Source organism: Pteronotus mesoamericanus, unplaced genomic scaffold (genome assembly GCF_021234165.1).
Source record: "Pteronotus mesoamericanus isolate MK-2021 breed Mesoamerican mustached bat unplaced genomic scaffold, CSHL_Meso_final contig_74, whole genome shotgun sequence".
NCBI classification, from domain to species: Eukaryota; Metazoa; Chordata; class Mammalia; order Chiroptera; family Mormoopidae; genus Pteronotus; species Pteronotus mesoamericanus.
The window spans coordinates 1,211,751-1,222,129 of NW_026555247.1; positions in this window are offsets into that span (position 1 = coordinate 1,211,751).

Sequence of the window (10,379 nt, forward strand, 5' to 3'; positions counted from 1 at the left end):
CTTATTATGAGGACACCAGTCATTCTGGATTAGGGCCTGTCACCAAATACAGCCGCATTCTGTGGTACAGGGGGTTAGAACATCAATATTTGAATTCTGGAGGGCACAATTCAGTCTTATAATACTACTAAATACAAGGATCTGTCCCAACCTAAGGTGTCAATGTCTTTGTTAATTGCTTGCTGATTTTCTAAATACACTAATAAAAATAAGCACTATATTATTGAATGTTTATTATGTACCAGGCACTGTTTTATGTGCTTTACCCATATGAATCCTTTTAATACTTGTTAAAAACTTATATGGTCAATATTATTATTAAACCATTTTACACATGAGGGCATTGATGTCCCAGGTCAAGTGAGTAACAGAGTAGGATTTCAACTTGGATGAGCTGGATCCAGAACCCATTTTCATAGCTATCTTGCAGATCAATTGCAAAGTGAAATTATAGTTCTTGCAAAAATACAGTATTTCAAGAAGGCTTTGGAGAATTGCTCGAATGAGACCCAAAATAAAAAATGAAGGAATATCTGGAAGAGTCAGTCTTGTTAAATGAGGAAGAAAAAAATTGATGAAGATGTCAAAATACCAGAACAGTGAAATTTTTTAATATATAAGGAAAAGTAAGAACCTTGGAAAAATTAATAAAACCTTTTAATGCTTTTGCAGAGATGACAGTTATTCTGATTGTGATCTGAATGTCAAAAGTTAAACAAAGATATGTCATATAGTTTGTCAGAAAAATTCCCCTTCCTAAACACAGTGGAACATGATCCATTCTTTTTTCATTCTCAGAAGTGATTACCATCATAACTGAAATTTTGTTAACTTTGAGGCAAAATGAACTCATTTGCAAAATTTAAGATTAATTCCAAAACATAATTTTCAATGTTTAATACATTTTCTGTGTTAAATAGTTTCAAGTGGGCTTTATTTTTTTGTGTTAATTATGCTCAGCTAATAATCCTCTATATGAGTGATCCCCAACCTTTTTGGCACCAGGGACCAATTTCATGGAAGACAATTTTTCCACAGACCCAGAGGGTAGAGGGATGGTTTCAGGATGATTAAAGTGCATTACATTCAAGTTCACCTCCTACTGTGCCTACTGGTTCCTGACAGGCCTGGACCAATACCAGTCTGTGGCCTAGAGGCTGGGGACCTCTGCTCAATATTATTTCAGCTGATTGATGAACAGCACACAGAGTAGTAATTGATTAGTGTCACACTGGAGAGTGTCCAATGGTATATCTTAGGCCTCTCATTTTATATTTTAGTGTTTATTTTGATGAAAAGCTATCAGACATGCTTATTTAATAAATTGGTGTGAAAAGCCTGGGAGAGGTAGCTCATTTAAAGGATAGCAGGGCAAGAGTAGCAAAGATTTTAAAGGCTAGAACATGAATTAAAACTGTAAGATGAATTTTAACAAGAAAAATTTAATTTAGGTTTAAAAGGTATCTATTGTCATACATACAGGAGAAAAAAGACCTGGCCATATTGTAGACCCTTAAAGTATGACTTTGATATTTGATGAAATTCCTAGATTAAGCTAAGTAACCTTAGTTCACTATGCCCTAGTTAGGCTTACCTGGGTTCTTGTGTTTATTTCTAGATATTATTTAAAAAAAAATAAACTGATGTAGCCCTGGCTGGGTGGCTCAGTTGACTGGAACATTGTCCCATACACCAAAATGCTCTGGATTCCATACCAGGTCAGAGCACATGCCTAGGTTGTGTTTGATCCACAATCCACGATCCCTAATCGGAGCGCATATGGGAGGCAATCGATTGATGTCTGTCTCTCTCTCTCCTTCTCTTCCCCCTCCCCTTCTCTCTCTCCCCCTTCTTCTCTCTCTAAAAATCAATGAACATATCGTTAGGTGAAGATTTTTAAAAAATTGTTGTAAACTGGAGGGTGACCAGGATATCAAAATATTTAAAAGCAATGTCCTATAAGAAATAGTTAAATAAACTAAGAATATTAAATCCTTAGAAATGGCACAAAAGGAATAGGTACGAACCATTTTCAGAAATTTGTCAGCCACTGTGAGATATTTAGAATACGGAGAAGCAGCAGTTCATTGTGGAACCCAGAGTAGAAGTAGTATAAAGGCATATTTTGACTTAACATATTAGAAGAGCTCTGTAACAATTAGAAGAGGTCAGTAAATGCCCATAAAACAGTGATCTCTCTGTTCCTGAAAGAGTTTAAGCAGCTGATTCAAACACTACTTATCATAGAAGTTCTGAAAAAAATTTTTTGAATTAGATGGGATACTGGCTCCTTCTAATCTAAGAAACTAAGATGCACTTTGCCACTATATATATTGTTAAGTTGTATCTTTTAGAGTGTTTTTAGGTTGTAAATAAAATATTCATTATAATAACTTTAATTAAAGGAATTCAGTTATTTTATATAATTTTAAGTTGGAGATAGAAAGTTCTAGGGTTGGTTTCACAACTAAGTGATATCAAAGTAACATCTTGTCTTCTTAATAGATTTTAGAGGTAAGTTTTTCACAATAAAATGTGGGGAAAATTTCTCTCTAAAATTGTATGGTGAGAAATTTCAAAACTAGAGAAAAGTTGAAAGACTTGCACAATGAACACCCATATATCCACAGCCTGGAATTCTACACTTGATATTTTACTGTATTTGCTTTGTCACATATACTATCTACTCATCTATCAGTTCATTTTATGTTTTGATTCATTTTAAAGTAAGTTTCAAGCATCAGTAACTTCATCTCTAAATACTTCAGCACATATATCATTGAGTTCAAAATTTTTTTTGTTTTTTTGTTAATGTAAACTTTTAATTAATCCCCTCAGTTCAAGAATAAGGCAACAATTTTTTTTTGCCACTTCAAGTAACATAATACTTGAAGTCCTAGCCAGAACAATTAGATTTAAGAGAAGGAGAAGGAAGAGGAGGAGACGAAGAAGGAGGAGGAGAAAGTGGGCAAGAAAAAGGAGGAGAAGAAGGAGAATTAAAAGGAGGGGGAGGGGGGTAGGGAAGAGGAAGAGAAATAAAAAGCATTCAAATTGGAAAAGAAGTAAAATTCTCTCTGTGGCTCAGTGGATTGAGTGTTAGCCTGTAAACCAAAGAGTCACCGGTTCGATTCGCAGCCAGGGCATATGCCTGGGTTGCAGGCCAGGTCCCTAGTAAGGAGTACATGAAAGGAAACCACACAATGATGTTTCTCTCCCTCTTTCTCTTTCCCTTCCCCTCTCTCTAAAAATAAATAAAATCTTTAAAATAAAAAAATAGTTAAAATGGTAAGTTTTATGTTATATACATTTTACCACAATAGAAGGTTAATAAATTGCACAAATTTTAAAAGCACCATTCAATGAGTTCTCACAATTACATAAACATGTGTTAACCAAACCCCCCTCTAGATATAAAATATATATCTTCTGCCCCTTCCCAATCAATTCTTGTCCAAAATCCCATAGATAGACACTGTTCTAATATTTTTCCACAATATATTAGTTTTGCCTTTCCTAAAATTTCATGTAAATGGACTCTTACAGCATGAACTCTTGTGTAAGTCTTCACATAATTGTTTTGAGTTTCATCTATATTGTTGAGTATATAAGTAATTCATTACTTTTTATTGCCTACAACAATTGCACTTTTTAACTAGCACCACATTGATGGACACCTCAGCTGTTTTCAGTTTGGGTTATTATAAATAAAGCTGCTGCAAACACTCTTGTATAAGGCTTTGTGTGGGACATGTGTTTTCAATTCTCTTGGGCAAATACCTAGAAGTGGAATTGCTGGGTCATAGGGGAGGTGTATGCTTAGTTTATTAAAAAAAGAAAGAAAGAAAGGAAAGAAAGAAAGAAAGAAAGAAAGAAAGAAAGAAAGAAAGAAAGAAAGAAAGAAAGAAAGAAAGAAAGGGCCAGACACTTCCCAAAGTGACTGAGGAAATGTATTTTTTAACTTCTAGTAAGTTTTCTCTTCAGCTATGTAAAGTGGGTCTCTTGATGATCACCACCTGCCAGCCAATACCTGCTGTGTCCTGGTGTTAGCCCCTTGCCAGGAAAAGAAGTCACTGGTCCCATGGGAAGTGAAGTCTGGGTGCAATCCCTTTAACAAGCCAAAGGTTCTTGGTTGCAAAAGTACATTGTCCAGGTTACACAGGGGTTGTCCTAGGCTCCTTTTCACACGGTTCTGCTCGCTGCACCTCATCTTCCTTTTTATTTGGTATGAATTACTTTTGGGGCTCTTTTCCTTTTAAAGATACATGTTCTAAAAGATTTGAAGGACCACTTTTCATTATGAATGAGACAGTGGACAGCTCTGTGCATCATGATGTTCCATATGACCCTTGTGAGCCAGGACAAAAACATTTTTATTTCTCAGCTTTAAATGTTAAAGTAAAATATAATCTAAACTATATAACTGACATCTAGTCTATATAACTGACACTTTCTCTCCCACTGGAGCATGTAGCAGCAGGTAGTTTTGGGTATTGGAGACTTGGTAAGCCTGTTTCTCTCTCAATGATGTTGGTAACCAGTTTCAAAGAGCTCCCTTCTCAGGGTTATTCAGTGAGTTAAAAGAGCCTTTGTGTATGTAGACACTTAGAACACCTCTGGAGGACAGGCCATAGTAAGATACGGCACTGAGGCGGGCATTGCAAGGAAGTATTTCCCAAGGTTTCCCACTATTTACAGTGAAATCAGTCTTATGGAAGTACATTAGTTAAGATGGAATTCAGAAAAAGCTCAAAATTTCAGTAACTCAAATAAGGCAGAAGCTTATTTCTTTCTCACATAAGAGCCCAGAGTCCAGCAGCCTAGGGCTACAAAAGCTCCATGATTGCATTCCAAAGCTCATACTTACAGATGAAAGAAGGTCAAGAACGCTCTTCTCCTTTGCAGACATCCAGGAAGAGAACTGAGCTCACTCCCTCTTTTTAAAGATTTTTTTTAATCCCAAGCCAGATGTTAAAATAAGTAGAGTCGACAAAAAATACATGTCTTTTCCCCATAAGGAGATATCTTGGTGGTACTAGATACTGTCACATCTTGTTGGCCTCAACTTGGTTACACTGCCACACTGAACTACAGAGAGGTGGAGAAATAGAACCTAAAAACTGAAGTTCTATTATTAAACTAAAAAGGGAAAATGAATGTTAGGAGGTAATTATCAATCTCTGTCACAGTAGCACTGAGGCAGACAAATTAATCTCCTCAGATACACTGTCCAATACAGCAGACATCAAGCACATAGGGTTATCATATAATTACAATGTGGCAGGCCCAAACTGAGATGTGCTGTCAGTATAAAATATACACAGTTTTATACAGTATAAAATATACACAGAAAGATATAAAAATATTTCAAAAACATAATATTAAAAAAGGATATAAATTATATGTTTTATATTGATTTCATATTGAAATGGTACAATTTTGAATATATTTGATGAAATATGTTATTAAAACTAGGGAAACAAAAAAGCTCAGAAAGGAAAGCAAGGAAAGAAAGAGGGAGGGAGCAAAGGCGGGAGGGAACAGAAGTGATGCATTGGTGACTGCGTCCTGCGTAGTCTCCCCATGGGTCACCACGGATGGGAAAATAAAGTAAGTCATTCCAGACACTTCTTGGTCTGTTAGGGAAAGGGGGTGGTGATTCCCTCTAGTGGAGAATGCCCCAGTCTCTTCTCTTGAAGTGGCTTTTATTGAGAATATATGCACAGGGGTATAAAGCATGCATGCAAAGCTCATCAATCAATGTCAAAAGGCTATGATTGAAAGAACACAGAGATTTGCCTCAGGTCAGGGTCTGGTAGACAGGGTGGCGCCCATTTGGCCCTGAAACCTGGGAAACTGATCACATTCTATGCTTTTCCCCAAACATCAGTACAAATTAACTCGAGGGCATCCTTAGCAAAGCAAGTTTCATAGGATTCATTGCATTCCTTTTCCAGGTCTAATTGTTCCTGGGAACTGCCCAATCCAGTTTAGGACTGTATCTGCCTTTAGTATTGTTTCACTGACCTGGTCAGCTGGCAGGCAGAGCAGCCAAGAGATAAGGAGACTTATTTCAGATAGAATGAGGCCTCCGGCCATGACAAAGCCGAGGGGTGGGAGTCCCTTGCCCCTTCTCCGTGTCCCCCAAGTCCTTCCCTGATGGCCCCCATGCAACTGTGCCTGTCTTACGTTGTCCCTGCCATTGAGGGGTCTTACTCGTCATTGACTAACCAGCCATCCTCTGAGGCCAAGCAGGGTGATATGAGGGAGGCAGGTGGGGACAGGTTTTGTCCCCTCAGTGGCCTATTTTTCCAAGACCTCCTTGCTCAGGTCCAGCCTTGGGGCCCTCTTGCCTATCAGAGAGGCTACAGTCCCTGAAACAAGGTGAGACGGTTCCTAACAGAAAAGCTAAGGATTAACTTGTGGAATAGTTCTAGTGTGAAAAGTTGACTTCATTAAAGGTGAGCCAAGATACAGGAGAGGTATTGAAAGGTGGTTGCATTGAGTGAACCAAAGGATTCATTTTCCAGATATTTCTGGCCTGGGAGGCAAAGGGCTGAACTCTGGACATTGCACACAGAAAATCCATGACCAAAACTTGTCACTCTAGAACACCTTTTGGAGTGGTCTCAGTAACTCTTATGTATCCAGAATTTGTCCACTCGCCACACCCTGCTTTAACCTTAGACAGTGGTTATAGAGGACTCAGGCAGCAGGCATGGCAGGGAGCCCTTTGCAGCAGCCTAGCACCTCTGCTGGAAGGTGTTGGTCAGCACACACGGAGGTGTTCCTCAGTACACCAGAAGTGGCTAGGGCTCTGCAGTGATCACAGGACTCCTACAGATGATCAGACATAAGCCTGGCCCCACGGATGAAAAAAAGACAAAGAATGACCTTCTCCAGAGACCCAGAGGAGAAAGCTGAGCTTCTCTCTCTTTTTACCTATGTTTTTGTCCCAAGCCAGATGTCAAGCATGGATAGAGTTGAGAGGAAAAAAAAAAGTGGGAACGTTGGCAATTATCAAGTGAAATTAAACTGGATAGAGAGCTGCCCTATATCTACTTTGGGAACTAATTTATCTTGGTTAATTACCCATACTGATTGAAAAGGAAAATAGAGAAAGAAGTACTTCCCCTTCATTTTGAGCTAGAATAATCCAAAAGTCACTTTGTCCTTTAATAACAATTTTCAGCACCCATGAATCTTATTGTCATGAGGACAAGCAGAGTACAGCATATTGTTAAGTACTCCAAATTACTAGAAGAAAGGGATGCTTTAAGATCAAGCATTTTTATAATAACAATAATATTCATTATTGTTAATATTACTTTAAAGGCAATCCAGTTTTTCCAACTTGAAATCATTCATTGGCAATTCAATAACTTAAAATGCTATTAAAATGCACTTGTCTAAAGTTTGGAGTTTTAAGACAAAAGTCTTAAGTTTGAATTTACTAGAACTTTGTTGTGCAATTCTACTGTATTTGGCTGTGCCTGGCCATATTTAAATAGCCATTATGTTTTCTCTTATTCATAGTACAAAATAAACAGGAGATATAAGACTTCTACCACTTTGAGCCATCTACTAATGGATCTTGCTGATATTTGGAGTTAAATAATCAAAATACAAAATAGAAATGTGAATAAAAGATCTTCAATCCATATTGAGCAAATATGGATTGGAGATCTAAGTACTTTTTTGATGGAAGCCTTGAACACTGTGATTATTTATAGTAAGCAAGTAATCACAGGGATTGTGTGAAGTCTTTTCAGACCTGGGAAATGGCCCCAAAAGCAGTTAATAGTAGAAAGTTTGTTATTACAGTTCCATACTCCTTTCCCAGCTGTGTCATTCATTACTCAAAAGGGTTAATTTTCTTTTAAAGGAAGGCTGGTGATCAAGGCCTGGAGGCAGTTGCCTCTGAACAATTGTTTGTTTGGCAAATTTTGTTAGTGCAGGAGAATGAATGACACTTAATATGAAAAATTTTTTCAGGAGTTTTGCAGCTAAGGTTCAGTCCCTTTTACTTTATGGTGGTTATTTAGTAGTAAAGCTAAAGTGATTCTGTCCTTCAGTTCAAACTTGTAAGTAATGATATTAACTCCCATTTCTGAGTTATGAAATTCCTCCAGCCTAGAAAAGCCCATTGAAGAATTGTCCCATCAAAGAATTCTAGAAGAAGAGACCTTAAGAGGTCTGCGTTCCAGCTCTGCCTTGTCACATGTAAACAATCAGACACTCAGAAAAAAGACACTTGGAGCTATGTAGTAGACTGACATCCATTTATCTCCATCTCTTTCTTCAGGGACAGATATATAAAATTTTTATTTTTAACTAAATAACAGTCACATATATTATGAATATAACCACTAAAATATGTAATTATATTAATTAAATAAATGTGCATTTTTAAATAATAAATATAGTTTGTTTCCAACCTGCAGGTTTCCCACATCTCTCCAACTCTACCCTCTTCCTCCAGCCTCCATCACTCAGTGGGCCCCATCCATCAAATGGAAGAACCTCAGTGCCTCCCAGGATCTGAGTGGGAGCACGGATGGGGGTAGGGGTGGGGAGGGTTGGACCAGGCATAGGACTAGATCCCGTTTCTCTTTATTGTCAGCCTGGTTGTTTCACACAACTTTTAATTGGTTCTTTCACTTGGGAAGAACAACAGGAATAATGAAATTCACTTTACATGTTTAAATTTCCTCCATCATTTCACGGAGTTTTTCTTTTCAGTGAAAGTTCAGCTCTTTTAGATATAAAGAGGCAGGAAGGCTAACGCATCTAGGGGAAACTCTACTATGTACATATTTTTAGTGTTCGGGAGTAGGGTTGCCAGATAAAATACAGGACTCCTAGTTAAATTTGAATTGATAAACAACATGGACATACTTATAAAAAAACATTATTCATTGTTTATCTGAAACGCAAATTTCACTGGATGTCCTGAATTTCTATTGGCTCACGCTGGCAGCCTGGTGGTGCCCAGCTGAGCTCCTCTCCGGGAGCTCCTATTAGCTTCCGGCAGGGCAGGGAGTGATTTGCCAGGCCTGCTTTGGGAGTTGGTTTAAAGTTATTTGGATCTGATGACCATCTCTCTTTCGCCTTTGTGCAGGAATCCACTTTCCAAGACATCTAGAGGAAGTGGTAATCAGATACTGCTTTCTAGAAACTATTAAATAAACAGTCATAATCCCTTTTTCTCCGCCTTCCTTCAGTCGTGGGGACAGGATCATTGGCATACAGTCATTCTACCTCCTTATTTAAAATTCCATTTTGCATACCCTTTACTGCAATATCATTCTTTGGAGTGGTGTTGAGTCAAAAGCCCCATTATACAGGCATGTGAAACACTTATTTTCTGAGATGTTTTCCTTCTGGGACATGTGAGCAGGAAGTGAGAGGCAGTATCTCTCTTGTAGCAGCTGAGATTCAGTGCATTTCCGTAGATAGAGGTGGGGCCTTTCCCGCTGTCTCCCTCATATTCCCAGCTGGGCACAGTGCCTGGGCATCCAGAGAGACTGAGTAGTAACAAGCTGGTGGTAACACTGAGTGGTAAAAAGTGGATGGGCTTCAGCATCTGACTGCTCTATTTTCTGCAACCTGTGTGTCCAAAAGCAGTGACTTAACCTCTCCATGCCTTGTTTTCATATCTATAAAAAAAGGATAATGTTGTTAGTGTAAGGATCACAGTAGTTAAGAAAAGCAAAGTCCTCAGAACAGCACTCAGTAAATATCCTTTAAACAAATCAGTAGATCATGCCTTCCCTTTTAGGCAGTTCTCTAGATGCCATCTGTTAAGTGGTTATTACTGCTCCAACTAACCTGCAAGCTTTCTACAGAGATAACTTTCAAGGAGTACAGGTTCTTAGAGAATCTGGCCATTCCATGGGAAAAATATAAATTATTTTCATCAGAGATAAATACTTTTTAAAAATCTGGGAATTTTTCTAAGTCGCAAAGAAGAATATAGGAGAGGCAGACATACCGTTTGCATTCCTGGGTAACAGGGAAATAGGAGACTCGGAACTATTGAGATCCCAGACTACTCTGAGTGAGATCCACTGTGGCTACACCGAAGCAGGGCCTTTGGAATTCATCCTGCTTTTCCTGCAGGGCTGCTTACCCAGTCTCTGCCTTCCCTTCTCACTTCCATATGATCACCAAATTGGCAAAGAGAGGATTTGATGATGAAATCTGAAAGCTCAACATCCACAGTGATAATATAAAAGACTGTTGTATTGTCAAGTGCCAGCAGATGTGGAGAGACAGGAGGAGCAAGCTTCTTTATCAAGATAAACAAAATGTAGATAATGGCAAGAAGTATAAAAAACTTAAGCCCTAAATAATGAAAGGAGCTTTGCACTAATGCTTGG